We start from the raw sequence: 14,565 nt of genomic DNA, 5'->3' as shown, positions 1-14,565 counted from the left end.
ACTTCTTTGTAGTGTGATCTGGGACTATGCAAGATTTAGGTGGGGTTGAAAGCATGGGAATGGGACACGGATGCCTATAAGTAATCCAGCTGCTTCATTCTTCCCAGGTGGATTTGGTTTGGCTATCGGCAGAGATGGTCCGAAATTGGAGGAGGGGTTTAACCCCTTAAGTGCGGGGAACGTTCAGCGGTCGTCGCGTGCACTACCTCGCTAGTGCTGCGCACGTTCGCTGAACGTTCCATTCCCGTTAGCGCAATCGAACGTCCGCACTGGGGCGGAATTTTCGGCGCGCTTAACGGGTTAAAGAGTTGAGAGAAAGACTTTTGTTTTCTTATTTTATTTTTGTTATGGAAATCATACGTTGTAGTGTTCTTTAGTTAGGCACTTTTTCTTATCTGTATTTACAAGTGTCAATTTATAATGCCAGCAGTGTTCTTCAGGGTTTCTTAAATTTTTTATTGCAATGTCAAAAGGAAAGGGATGTTGTTATGTGCATCACCAGGTAGTGCAGAGATCTTTGCGAGAGTGAAGCTTATGCAATGCTGCTGCCCTGTCTTGAATATGAACTATGTGCTGATCTTATGAACTTGTTCAAGCAGAATGAGAATATGCTTCGGTGGAGATTTGGGGTGTTATGTTAACGTCCTCAGGATCGGTTTGTGGAATAGTATGCCCACCTCTAGATCGAGTCAACGCCTGAATAGCCGTAATGGCACAGAGCATTGAGAGGATCAAGCGAGGGGAAAAGATGAAAGAATCAGGGAAGGAAAGGAAGGGGGCAGCAGGGAGGGAGATCTGTAAGACATAAACAGAGCACACACATAAGACTATGTTTGCATTAATCAGAACTGACAGTAGATATGAAACTACCTTATAAGAGTTATACATGTAAAGGAAAATATAAATCTTATAGATGTGTAGAGGTATCCGGCAGTGTCGGAATTGTTGCGGTGTAACTATAGCAATACAAAAAGCACGGAACATTAATATAATAATTGTTAACACCTTTCAGCTTCTCTCTATACATACAGCACATAGAGAAGAACCTACCTAAGTATACCTCTAACAGTGCATCACAGGGGAAGAGTGTAACCATACACCTCTAGTACACCCCTGTTAAGTGGAAGAGGTAAATATAATAGTTAGCACAGATACACAATGCAATACACGCTGCCACCTTTTGTAATATCCATTTCTAGGAAAAAGAAACATGCGAAGACCCTTAGTACTTTAGTTCAATTAATCGCCCAAATAATGCCTCTTAGATGGGTTAAAGGGTATAATCCAAAGTATGTGAGGTGAATGACCACAACAGGTAATGTGCGCCCTGCACACCCCGAAACCCAGTCAGGGTAATCTCCGTTGGCCGAAAATACCAACCGGGCCAAATCCAAAGTCAAAATGGTCACACAACCTATTCCACGGTAATAGCCGTTACCGAGTAGATCAAAAACGAATAACAATCAATGATCTCAGCGATCCCGCTGAATAGCGCTCTGGTGCCAGGCACCCTTACCGCACCAGACACACCAAGTACTCCAAATGCCGCAATCAAAACTCTGGAGGAATTCCCGACACCGACATCAGCCGCCAGCTGTCTTTAATGTGTTCTTGTGCGATCGCGGTGTAACGCGAAGGATCACGGGAACTGTAGTTTTCGGCCCAGCGCGTGCCGGGAATCGTAGTTCGTTCAGTCGCAATCGTGACATGGGGGAGCCTATACTGTTGGGGTTAATATTGGAGTTGCTGTTGTGGGGATGGCGATGAAGTGGTAGAGCAGCTTGGGAAGGGTGGGAGACCATCTGCAGATGCAGCTAATACTGCATTGAGCAGAAAGCACTGAACTTATGTAGGATACATTGGCTGCTTTTGCTTAAGAAACCCTGCGAGCAGGTAAGTGCCGAGGAAGGGTAACTATTAGCAATATTCCTGATGGGCTTTCAGTTAGAGAAGCTGTAGTAGTTGTCAGACAAAGACAGACTGCCAGATACCTATGGCTAACTGCCTCGTTTTTGGCAACTTGACCAGCCAGGGAGAGATGGAAGAGCCTGGCCACTGCTATACAGTATGGTTTAGAGTGCCCCCTCCAGCTGCTTGAGCTGTTGTGGAAGCAACTGAAATTGTCAGTAGTTTGCAAAGTATGGTGTTCATTTTGTGTTTCTTATCTCTCCTCTTTGATAGAAAGAACGTTAGGCAAACAGAATCAAAATAGAAAACAGATTAAAAAAATAAGAAACGTTTCCTCAAAAATGATTTTACACTTAGTTCAATATTTTTGGTTTTCCAAATTAAGGGGTCGATTAGGATCGCGGACGGAAACGTGTTCCGTCCGCCGAGGAAGGTGGCAAGATACTCCGGACCTGTCCGCGGAAAAAACGCAATAGCGATTAGGATCAAATCTGATAGAAACGCCGATCGCGGCGGACGGAGCACAACAATCTCCGTCCGCGGCGGTCGAAGTAGACCTGAGGCCGCGGCAGGCGGACGGAACCTAAATAACACCGACCGCCGCGTACGCACATGACCAGGAGAACAACAACCTCCCCCGCGATACCTGCGTAGTGTCCGTGTCCGCAATTAGGATAACTCCGCAAGTATCCCGGTAGCCACCGCGATCCACGTCCGCGGCGGTACCAATGCCACGAGAAACCGTGCACCACAGCGGAAGTCCAACATCCCTACAGTCAAACCAATGCCATACATTGCGACAGAATTCATCACCAAACACAGGAAAATGAACGACCACCCACCTGACACATCTAAACCAAACACAAGACACAATGACCCACCCCCAAGAACCGCATAAACCACACCTGCCAACACACCCACCTATCACCTGACTGCCAATCAACATTCACACAGGGCCAACACACAGACTATAAATTAACTCCCACCCACTCCAGAAATCCTCTGCATCACAGCATAGCTGCTAGCAGGAGACACCACTTAGCCAACAGCATAAAACAGATATCATACACATAACCCACACCCAAACACACCCTGTACACAAAGACCCACCACACCATCCCCAAACACCACCCACCAGCACCTCCTAATTCACACAAACACACACCCCGAGCACCATGGCACCCAAGAAAAACCCGAAATTCACCGACACCGAGCTAAGGGTTATGGTCGATGAGATTATTCGTGTCGAACCCCACATATTTGGGGGCCTAGTGCAGCAGACCAGCATAGCTAGGAAGAACAGCCTGTGGGACCGGATCGTCACCAGGGTCAATGCCTCCGGGACCGTCCCGAGGACCAAGCAGGAAATTCAGAGGCGGTGGCACGACCTCAAGACCCGGGTGAAATCCATCAGAGCCAAGAACTTTCTCCGGGCCAACCACACAGGCGGGGGAACCCCCCCGGAGCCCCTACCGTACACAGAGTGGGAGGAGAAGGTGCTGACCATCCTGCACCCTGAGACCCTTGACGGACTTGATGAGGGAGAAGAGGCTGGTAAGTACCAACCAAGCACCACAAACACAACAACACGGTGTGCCTCACACAACTCTGAAGACACATCTCCCAGACCCCAAGCCATGCATGCAGTCCACATACTCACCAACGTCTAAACCACTCCTACAGGCCCCCATGTCCATAGAGAGGGTGGTGGTGGTGGGTGGGGTATGTGAGGGGACGGAACTACAACTCCCAACAGGCCCCCATGCCCTAAGAGAGGGTGGTGGTGGTGGGTGGGGTGTGTGAGGGGACGGAACTACAACTCCCAGCAGGCCCCCATGTCCTAAGAGAGGGTGGTGGTGGTGGGTGGGGTGTGTGAGGGGACGGAACTACAACTCCCAACAGGCCCCCATGTCCTAAGAGAGGGTGGTGGTGGTGGTGGTGGGTGGGGTGTGCTACAGGTCACTAGACCAATTCCCAACAGGCCCACATGTCCATAGGGAGGGTGGTGGTGGTGGGTGGGGTGTGTGAGGGGACGGAACTACAACTCCCAACAGGCCCCCATGTCCATTGAGAGGGTGGTGGTAGTGGGTGGGGTGTGTGAGGGGACAGAACTACAACTTCCAACAGGCCCCCATGTCCATAGAGAGGGTGGTGGTGGTGGGTGGGGTGTGTGAGGGGACGGAACTACAACTCCCAACAGGCTCCCATGTCCTAAGAGAGGGTGGTGGTGGTGGGTGGGGTGTGCTACAGGTCACTAGACCAACTCCCAACAGGCCCACATGTCCATAGGGAGGGTGGTGGTGGTGGGTGGGGTGTGTGAGGGGACGGAACTACAACTCCCAACAGGCCCCCATGTCCTAAGAGAGGGTGGTGGGTGGGGTGTGTGAGGGGACGGAACTACAACTCCCAACAGGCCCCCATGTCGTAAGAGAGGGTGGTGGTGGTGGTGGGTGGGGTGTGCTACAGGTCACTAGACCAACTCCCAACAGGCCCACATGTCCATAGGGAGGGTGGTGGTGGTGGGTGGGGTGTGTGAGGGGACGGAACTACAACTCCCAACAGGCCCCCATGTCCATAGAGAGGGTGGTGGTGGTGGGTGGGGTGTGTGAGAGGTCACTAGACCAACCCCCAACAGGCCCACATGTCCATAGGGAGGGTGGTGGTGGTGGGTAAGGTGTGTGAGTGGACGGAACTACAACTCCCAACAGGCCCCCATGTCCTAAGAGAGGGTGGTGGTGGTGGGTGGGGTGTGTGAGGGGACGGAACTACAACTCCCAACAGGCCCCCATGTCCTAAGAGAGGGTGGTGGTGGTGGGTGGGGTGTGTGAGGGGACGGAACTACAACTCCCAACAGGCCCCCATGTCCTAAGAGAGGGTGGTGGTGGTGGTGGGTGGGGTGTGCTACAGGTCACTAGACCAACTCCCAACAGGCCCACATGTCCATAGGGAGGGTGGTGGTGGTGGGTGGGGTGTGTGAGGGGACGGAACTACAACTCCCAACAGGCCCCCATGTCCATAGAGAGGGTGGTGGTGGTGGGTGGGGTGTGTGAGAGGTCACTAGACCAACCCCCAACAGGCCCACATGTCCATAGGGAGGGTGGTGGTGGTGGGTGGGGTGTGTGAGGGGACGGAACTACAACTACCAACAGGCCCCCATGTCCTAAGAGAGGGTGGTGGTGGTGGGTGGGGTGTGTGAGGGGACGGAACTACAACTCCCAACAGGCCCCCATGTCCTAAGAGAGGGTGGTGGTGGTGGTGGGTGGGGTGTGTGCCATTGCCGACTGAATGTCAAATATTAATTAATGTACACGTAATGGCCACATGACTCATCCTCACATTTTTGTTTTGCAGGGGATCCTAATCTGACAGCTGCAATAAACACCAGGCCTCCAGCCTCCCCACAGTCAGAAGTTTCAGGGGACGATTGGCCAGCCACCTCCGGGGCTGAGGATGGTGCCGGATCAAGCAGCCAGCCAGGGACATCTGGCTCCCAGGTCACACCTGCACCAACAACGACTTCGGCCTCTGGCATTACCACAACACCGGCTACTGTGACCTGCACAGCTACCTCCAGCACCACCTCCACCACCACTACTACCACCACTTCTGCCCCTGCCACCCTGCCCAACCCACCGCCCAACGCTGGGCCAGCGACATCCCAGCCACGCAGGGAGAGAGTGAGGCAAACCACAAATGCAAGGCCAGATCCTGCAGGCAGGAGCACAGCAGAAAGAAGGCATGAGGAAACTACACCCAATGCCGTGCAACAGTGTCTAGAAGCACTAGTCAGGGTGGAGGAGAACTATCTCCGTGGCCAGGCACAGGCAGACCGGGCCCACCAGGACTTTGTTGACAACACAGCGATGTTGGGGCCATCGAGAGGCGGCTTGGCCAACTCGTGGACATTTTTAGCACGAGGATATCCGCCAACACCACCCACCCCACACCCCCTCAAACAACGCCACCACCAACAACACCGCCACCGCCACCCGCGCCCCTGGCGGCGGATGTGGCACCTGATCAGCCAGCGCCCCCAGCTGACTCCGTCCCGACACAAAGACGGAGGGGCCGTCCGAGGCTGGAAGTGGGCGAGAGCAGTGTCGAAGGTCCTGCCACACGCTCCAAGAGGAGCCGACAATGACTCTTTTGAGTGCCATTCACCCTGCCATTCACCCTGCCAACTATCCGGTTCCACCTGGCACAGGCCTGCTGCACTAGGCAGACACCACCCTATGTGGCGTCTGCACGGACATCTCATCTGCCATGACCTTTGAATCTCACTCCCCCACCCCTTCACTCATTTGTACATATGCACCTACACCTATAACAATCTGTAAATAAATAACACTTACTCACTCAATGATGTGTTGCCTCCATGTTTATTCACATGATTGCATCAGAAACAGACGTAACCAGGTTCAGGGATCCAACTGGTACAGAATCATGCCGCAAGGGAGTTACCTAGGGAAACATAGAAAACGCAAACACACGTTAGGAAACACCATCACACTCATCCCAAAGCACTGCAGTGCAACTTTCAACAAACCACACACATCACTACAGGAATGGATGAGACTACACACATCATGGAGAAGTGCATGTACTCATAAATTAAGAGACACACACACATGCATACATCACATAACAAAACACATAGATGATGCCCAACACAATGACACAAGAGCAGCAAACCTACACAGGGCATACACAAGCAGCACAAGAGGGGCACACTCACAATCAAGGGAAGTAGCGTTCAATGAGCTGGCGCCTCTGGTCCACACCTTCCTCCTCACCACTATCCTCATCAGTCGACATGGGTGGGTCGGGAGGGCGAGGAACTTGCTGTTCATCTGGGTCCAAGAGCAGTTCAATGTTATTGCGCACAGCCAGGTTGTGGAGCATGCAGCAGGCAATCGCAATCTTGCATACTTTGCCTGGTGAGTAAGGCAGGGCCCCTCCAGTCTTATCCAGGCACCGAAACCTAGACTTAAGCAGGCCAAATGTTCGTTCCACCACTCGACGTGTCCTACCATGGGCATCATTGTATCGCATTTCTCCCGCTGTAGTGGGATTGCGTATTGGACTCAGAAGCCAAGGTCTGCTTGGGTAAGCCGAGTCGCCTGTGTTTGTGGAAATTAGAGAGAGAGAGAAACATCACTACCTGAACATGTGGGCACACCAAGCCACACATATATCACTCCTGTCACCACAGCATACTCACCAACAAGCCACGCTTGTGCCGGACGCAGATTTGCCATCAGTTGGGGGACAATGCTGCTCCGCATGATGTGGGCGTCATGTGCAGAGCCAGGAAATCTTGCACACACATGTGAGATTATGTTGTCAGCCTGGCACACCACCTGCACGTTTAGGGAATGGAAGTGCTTCCGATTCCTAAACACCTGCTCACGTGCCCGTGGTGGAATGATCGCAATATGCGTGCCATCAATGGAACCCACAAAGTGTGGTATGCGACCCAGTGCATAGAAGTCTGCTTTGACCGCTGCCAACTCTGCCGCCTGTGGAAAATGTATGTAGTCATTCTTGTACAGCATCATGGCTGTCAGTACATCCCGAAGTACCGTGCTGAACATGGCCTGTGACATTCCCCCGGCATGTCCAACAGTGTACTGAAATGTGCCTGTTGCAAAAAAATGGAGTGCCGCCATCACCTTTTGGGTGGGTGAAATGGAGCCTGGATAGGTTCTTCGCGGCTGCAGGTGAGGAGACAATTTGTTCACAAGCTCCAGCAATCGACGTCGATCAAGCCTGAATTTCCTGATCACCTCCTCGTCCACCATATCCTCAAGCACAGTGTATGGGCGATGGACATTTTGAGCCCTCCTGTGTGGGAGAAAATGGAATGGAAGTAAATTCACATACAACGCATGTCTGTGCAACTCACTCACATGTCATCGCACTCTATCCAACGTGTAATAGGCAGTGTTCAATTAGCATATGTGTGACATCTCTGATTGTCACAACAACATGGATTGACGTAGCAACAATGTGCACCCACTAGCTACATGATGTGTTGCAACATGTGCAATGCACTTTGTCTCACCTCAACATTACTGCCAACAAGACATTTGACATGACCCAAATGTGTAGGCGCAACATCACATACACACATGCAAGTGCATGCACACAAACGAAAATATACACACACCATTTCTTGATGCACCAATGGCAACACCAATAATGGTGACCAAACGGACATCACATGCATGGTGACCCAATAGGCAACACGCATGCACTGAACACAACTGAACCCTCACCATAGTCAATATCACACATATACCAGTCACAGACAACTGAATCACAATGTGGCAATGCATCCGGAATCTACTGTGTAGATGCGAGGTACGATAAACTTGTGTATGGAAATAACCGATGTCGACATGCACATGTGATGGACATTTGTGGCACACCGATGGGCATGGTATGGACACACATGGGATAGAGCATGAAGTGTGGAGTCACGCAATCACGCACACAACCGTCATCATGCAGCTGCAGACAATGAAACAAGGTGAATCGTCAGCTGACATGCAATCATTGACCCCGCCATGGCGGTGCACTGCTTCCGCTGTTTACGTCTGGCCATACGCGGCCCGCGTTCAACATTCCCATTGTCTGCATGTGCACAGACCGTCACGCTTACACACCGGCAAGTGCATGTGCTAGACACCGGGACGGATGCATCATTTGCAACAAAGTTCCAACAGTGGCGCCACCATGGCGGGGCACGTATTTGGCGGGGGAGGTGCTGGCCAACACATCCATAAGCTGATGTCAATGCACATGGCAGTTCATGACCCCCCTTACAGTGACATTGCATCAGCCTGCCTACACCGGCTGGCCCAGCCCTGCCCATGACCGCCGTGCCGGCCATGCCAACTACCGCCGTTTCAGGCCCCCTCCACTACCGCCGTTTCAGGCCCCCTCCACTACCGCCGTGCAAGGCCCTGCCAAGGACCGCCGTGCTGGCCATGCCAACTACGGCCGTTTCAGGCCCCCTCCACTACCGCCGTGCCAGGCCCCCTCTACTTCCGCCGTTTCAGGCCCCCTCCACTTCCGCCGTTTCAGGCCCCCTCCACTTCCGCCGTTTCAGGCCCCCTCCACTACCGCCGTTTCAGGCCCTGCCCATGACCGCCGTGCCAGGCCCGCCAGGGCACGGCGGTAGTGGAGGGGGCCTGAAACGGCGGCAGTTGGCATGGCCGGCACGGCGGTCATGGGCAGGGCCTGGCACGGCGGTAGTGGAGGGGGCCTGAAACGGCGGCAGTTGGCATGGCTGGCACGGCGGTCATGGGCAGGGCCTGAAACGGCGGTAGTGGAGGGGGCCTGAAGCGGCGGTAGTTGGCATGGCCGGCACGGCGGTCATGGGCAGGGCTGGGCCGGCCGGTGTAGGCAGGCTGATGCAATGTCACTGTAAGGGGGGTCATGAACTGCCATGTGCATTGACATCAGCTTATGGTTCTTTTGGCCTGCACCTCCCCCGCCGAATACGTGCCCCACCATGGTGGCGCCACTGTTGGAACTTTGTTGCAAATGATGCATCCGTCCCGGTGTCTAGCACATGCACTTGCCGGTGTGTGAGCGTGACGGTCTGTGCACGTGCAGCCAATGGGAGGTGTGGACATGGGCCACGGTTGGCCAATAGTAAGTACCGTATGCTGTTCACCGCAACACCAGGGCCAATCATTGGCCCAATTCCAAACACGCTTCCACGGCTGACCAATGGCTGGCGCCGTATGCCACTGACATGGCCACAGGGCCCTATATATGTTTAATGTGCAAAAGCATACCTTCTACGATGACCACTGACTGCTGCCTGTGACCATCACCTCCACCTGCTGCTGCGGAGCTGACCACCGACTGCTGCCTGTGACCATCACCTCCACCTGCTGCTGCGGAGCTGACCACCGACTGCCGCTCTAGTGCCATACTCCGTGACCTTGGCATGTCGAGAGTCAAAGAGATCCGGTCTCGTCCCTTCACCGCCGCGGAGCTTGATGTCCTCGTGGACGCTGTGCTCCGCAACTACGGACGCCTGTACGGCACACCCGGACAGGTGGTAAGTGCAGTGGGGGATAAGTTGTTGTGCATGAGGTGTCATATGACACCTGGGCTCTGGAAACTTGGCGGTGTGATGTGTGACCAACAAAAGATTCGATATGTGCATGGCTGCAGAGAGAAATGTGTTGCTCCTATCTGTGTGACTGGCCAACTGTCCACTGACTTCCACCCTCTTGTCTCCCATCATGGTAGGTCAAGCTGCACCTTCGCAAGGACGTGTGGAGGAGCATTGCACGTGAAGTACGAGCAGCGGGGGTGTCCAATAGACGACATACACACTGCCACAAACGCTGGGACGACATTTCCAGACTGAGCAAGAATGTAGCGGAAGTGACACTAGGGATGATTCCAAGGACGGCACGTCTGGCCCGACGCTCAATGACCCCTCTCATGCACCGTATCATAGCTGTGACGCATCCTGACCTGTCCGAGCGGTTGCGTGTGGATGAACAGCAACGTGGCGGTAAGCATACTGTCAGTGTATGTTGCTTGTGAGTGCAATGCATGTATAGTTGCCCACACACATTAGGGACTTCCGTCGATCGTGAGGCTCGTTCCAATGGCATGTTGGTGACATTGCCGCAGTAAAATTTCACTTCCCGATGCGGCATGTTGAGACGCCACCCGCTAAGCGGTTCAGTTTTCATGCACATGCTATAGTGCTCCGTCACCCCTTGGCAACACTTGTGTGCAGATGTAGTTCCTCATGCCCAGTGTGCATGCTGTACATGTATTACGGCCAACGCCACTTAATTCCTGTGAGGATGACTGGTTGCGGTGGGCCGTGTGCTGGTTGGGGGATCGATGGACATTGTCATCATTGGCTTTAGGGATTCCGTAGCAGTACTGTACGTGAGTGTGCCCATGACTTACACTAATTTCCTGTGCATTTCAGCTTTGGCAGAGGGCACTCAGCCACAGACGGCGGAGATGATAGAAGGCAATGCATCCGGATCAGACGTCGCGCACACGCAGACTGACACCGAAGGGGCCAGCGCCGGAGAGGGGGACAGGACCGTCCCGGAGGACTCGCATGTGGAGACAACATCGTCATCTTCCGACAGTGTTGGTGTGTCAGCACTGTTGTCACAGACTGGGAGTGGGCAATCAACACCTTCGGTCGGCACACAGCACACAGCACACAGGGCCCACCCTGCCGCCAACTGCACCATGTACTGTTCGTGCACGCAGGAGTAGGGGGAGCAGAGTGGCGTTCGGTGTCGGCACCGCTGCCCCAGCCTCGGTGAGCCAAAATGCACTTTGTGCAGAGGCTGTTGATCTGCTGCGACAGCTGTGTGTGGGGCAGACCAATATGATAAATGCTTTCCAAGACCACGATAGGAAGTTGGGGCAGGTGGTGGCATTCATGGAAGGTATGCATGGTGATCTGGCTGGTGTACACAGGACACTGCAGTCATTGGCTAACAGTGTGCGTCTGCCATTGTACAGTCGCATGGACTGGGTGGTACTTCTGTTCCACCATCTACAACTCTGGATGTGTCAGGGGGGAGTGAATTTTCTGACCAGGACTCTAATACAGGTTATTGCACTAGAAGCAGCGTCAGCCAGCACGTCAAGGCACGGAGGCCTCAGACCCCATCCCCTAGGTCAGGTAAATCTGTTCACAAGGACAACGTCAGATATAGTGGAGTACACACACGTGAAGCAAAAGAGGGGTTGGGTGTAATGGCTACACATGCTGCACAGCCATCCCACACACAAGGTACTACCAAGCCAAGACTCACTCCCACTTCCATTGACACTACCTTGTACGAGGACATTGAGAAGAGGAATACATCTCTTGAGGGCTCGCATACTCCCAGTGCCAGGGAGACTAGAAAGGAAGGAGCCACTCCCAAGGGCAGGGAAACTAGGAAGGAAGGAGCCACTCCCAAGGGCAGGGAGACTAGGAAGGAAGGAGCCACTCCCATGGGCAGGGAGACTAGGAAGGAAGGAGCCACTCCCAAGGGCAGGGAAACCAGGAAGGAAGGAGCCTGTCCCAAGGGCAGGGAGACTAGGCAGGAAGGAGCCACTCCCAAGGGCAGGGACACTAGGCAGGAAGGAGCCACTCCCAAGGGCAGGGAGACTAGGAAGGAAGGAGCCACTCCCAAGGGCAGGGAAACTAGGAAGGAAGGAGCCACTCCCAAGGGCAGGGAAACTAGGAAGGAAGGAGCCACTCCCAAGGGCAGGGACAAGGACAGTCACAAGACAAACGCACCTAAGAAGAGCACGGACACTCCCAGGGGCAGGGGCACACACGGGGAGAAGGTGTGTCCTGGGGATATGTACACCACACACGACAAGTCTGCTGCCTGGAACAGGGCACCATCCAGGGAACAGGGAAAGTCCGCAGACAACAGTACTCCTACGGAAATGGAACATCCAAGGCCCAAGGCATCTCCCATGGACAGTGGCGCTGTCAGGGACAGGCATACATCACCCATTGTTGCACTGAGGCAGCTGTTTTCTGGGAAACGGAATACAGATGTCTCCGCAGTGGAGTCACCACTTACCTCCACTCCCATCAGGGCCCGTCAGGGACGGATGCAGGTGGACCCTGTAGTAGCATCCCCCATGACACATGTTGCAGAGGCCACAAGGCAGCCACACAGCAAACGACAAGCAGGTTCCAGCACGTCCCCAGAGAGCATTCCCCCCCCAGCAGATGCACCTCCCATGGTGGGTGAAATTTCTTCTCAGTCCGGCCCACTTGTAAGTCCTGTCCTGTCCAGGGTGCAGGCACATGTCCAAAAGAAACGTAGACACACAGCATTGACACATGCACAATCCGACGTCGGACAATTGCAACTATCCCCCGCTCCCAGAGCCACCCTGCCTCCTGGACCATACAGCCCTGTGGCTCATCATTTCAGTGGTCCCAGTGGCGCTGGTGTAGTTGACTCGCATGTGTCTGTTAGTGGCAGGGTATCAGTCGAGACATATCCTGTATCAGGTGCTGGCAGTGTATCTGGGTCTATGGGCCATGTGTCAGTCACTCGGTCTGTGGCTGTGTCTCACACTCCTGTATCAGGTGCTGGCAGTGTATCTGGGTCTATGGGCCATGTGTCAGTCACTCGGTCTGTGGCTGTGTCTCACACTCCTGTATTAGGTGCTGGCAGTGTATCTGGGTGTATGGGCCATGTGTCAGTCACTCGGGCTGTAGCTGTGTCTCACACTCCTGTATCAGGTGCTGGCAGTGTATCTGAGTCTATGGGCCATGTGTCAGTCACTCGGGCTGTGGCTGTGTCTCACACTCATGTATCAGGTGCTGGCAGTGTATCTGGGTCTGTGGCTCACGTGTCAGTCACTACATCTGTGGCTGTGTGTCACACTCCGGTTTCTGGTGCTGGCAGTCTGTCCGATGCGGGTACTTCACGCAATCCACCTGATAGTGTGCTGTAAGTTGCTGTAGTGTGCCCTCAGATGTACTGCCTCCGATGTACCTGCTTTGGTGTCCACACTGCCCTGTTGCTATTCTCATACTGATGTACTGCCTCTGATGTACCTGCTCTGGTGTCCACACTGCCCTGTTGCTGCCCTGTTGCTATTCTCATACTGATGTACTGCCTCTGATGTACCTGCTCTGGTGTCCAGTGTCCACAATGCCCTGTTGCTGCCCTGTTGCTATTCTCATACTGATGTACTGCCTCTGATGTACCTGCTCTGGTGTCCACACTGCCCTGTTGCTATTCTCATACTGATGTACTGCCTCTGATGTACCTGCTCTGGTGTCCACACTGACCTGTTGCTGCCCTGTTGCTATTCTCATACTGATGTACTGCCTCTGATGTGCCTGCTCTGGTGTCCACACTGCCCTGTTGCTATTCTCATACTGATGTACTGCCTCTGATGTACCTGCTCTGGTGTCCACACTGCCCTGTTGCTATTCTCATATTGATGTACTGCCTCTGATGTACCTGCTCTGGTGTCCACACTGCCCTGTTGCTATTCTCATACTGATGTACTGCCTCTGATGTACCTGCTCTGGTGTCCACACTGCCCTTTTGCTATTCTCATACTGATGTACTGCCTCTGATGTACCTGCTCTGGTGTCCACACTGCCCTGTTGCTGCCCTGTTGCTATTCTCATACTGATGTACTGCCTCTGATGTACCTGCTCTGGTGTCCACAATGCCCTGTTGCTGCCCTGTTGCTATTCTCATACTGATGTACTGCCTCTGATGTACCTGCTCTGGTGTCCACAATGCCCTGTTGCTGCCCTGTTGCTATTCTCATACTGATGTACTGCCTCTGATGTACCTGCTCTGGTGTCCACACTGCCCTGTTGCTATTCTCATACTGATGTACTGCCTCTGATGTACCTGCTCTGGTGTCCACAATCCCCTGTTGCTACCCTGTTGCTATTCTCATACTGATGTACTGCCTCTGATGTACCTGCTCTGGTGTCCACACTGCCCTGTTGCTATTCTCATACTGATGTACTGCCTCTGATGTACCTGCTCTGGTGTCCACACTGCCCTGTTGCTGCCCTGATGCTATTCTCATACTGATGTACTGCCTCTGATGTACCTGCTCTGGTGTCCACACTGCCCTGTTGCTGTTCTGATACTGCATTGT

The 14,565-nt window shown here is 53.5% G+C and overlaps 1 protein-coding gene across 3 annotated transcripts in view; it reads left to right on the top strand.

Annotated features, from left to right (window-relative positions):
• The window catches only part of LOC147712984 (uncharacterized), a 373,114-nt gene that overhangs the window by 319,060 nt on the left and 39,489 nt on the right, over positions 1–14,565 (top strand). The gene's annotated exons all lie outside the window — the stretch shown is intronic.

The sequence above is a fragment of the Lissotriton vulgaris genome, chromosome 5 (assembly GCF_964263255.1).
Source record: "Lissotriton vulgaris chromosome 5, aLisVul1.2, whole genome shotgun sequence".
Classification (NCBI taxonomy): domain Eukaryota; kingdom Metazoa; phylum Chordata; class Amphibia; order Caudata; family Salamandridae; genus Lissotriton; species Lissotriton vulgaris.
Note: the sequence above shows the minus strand (reverse complement) of the source record. Positions and strands in the feature narration are given on the sequence as shown.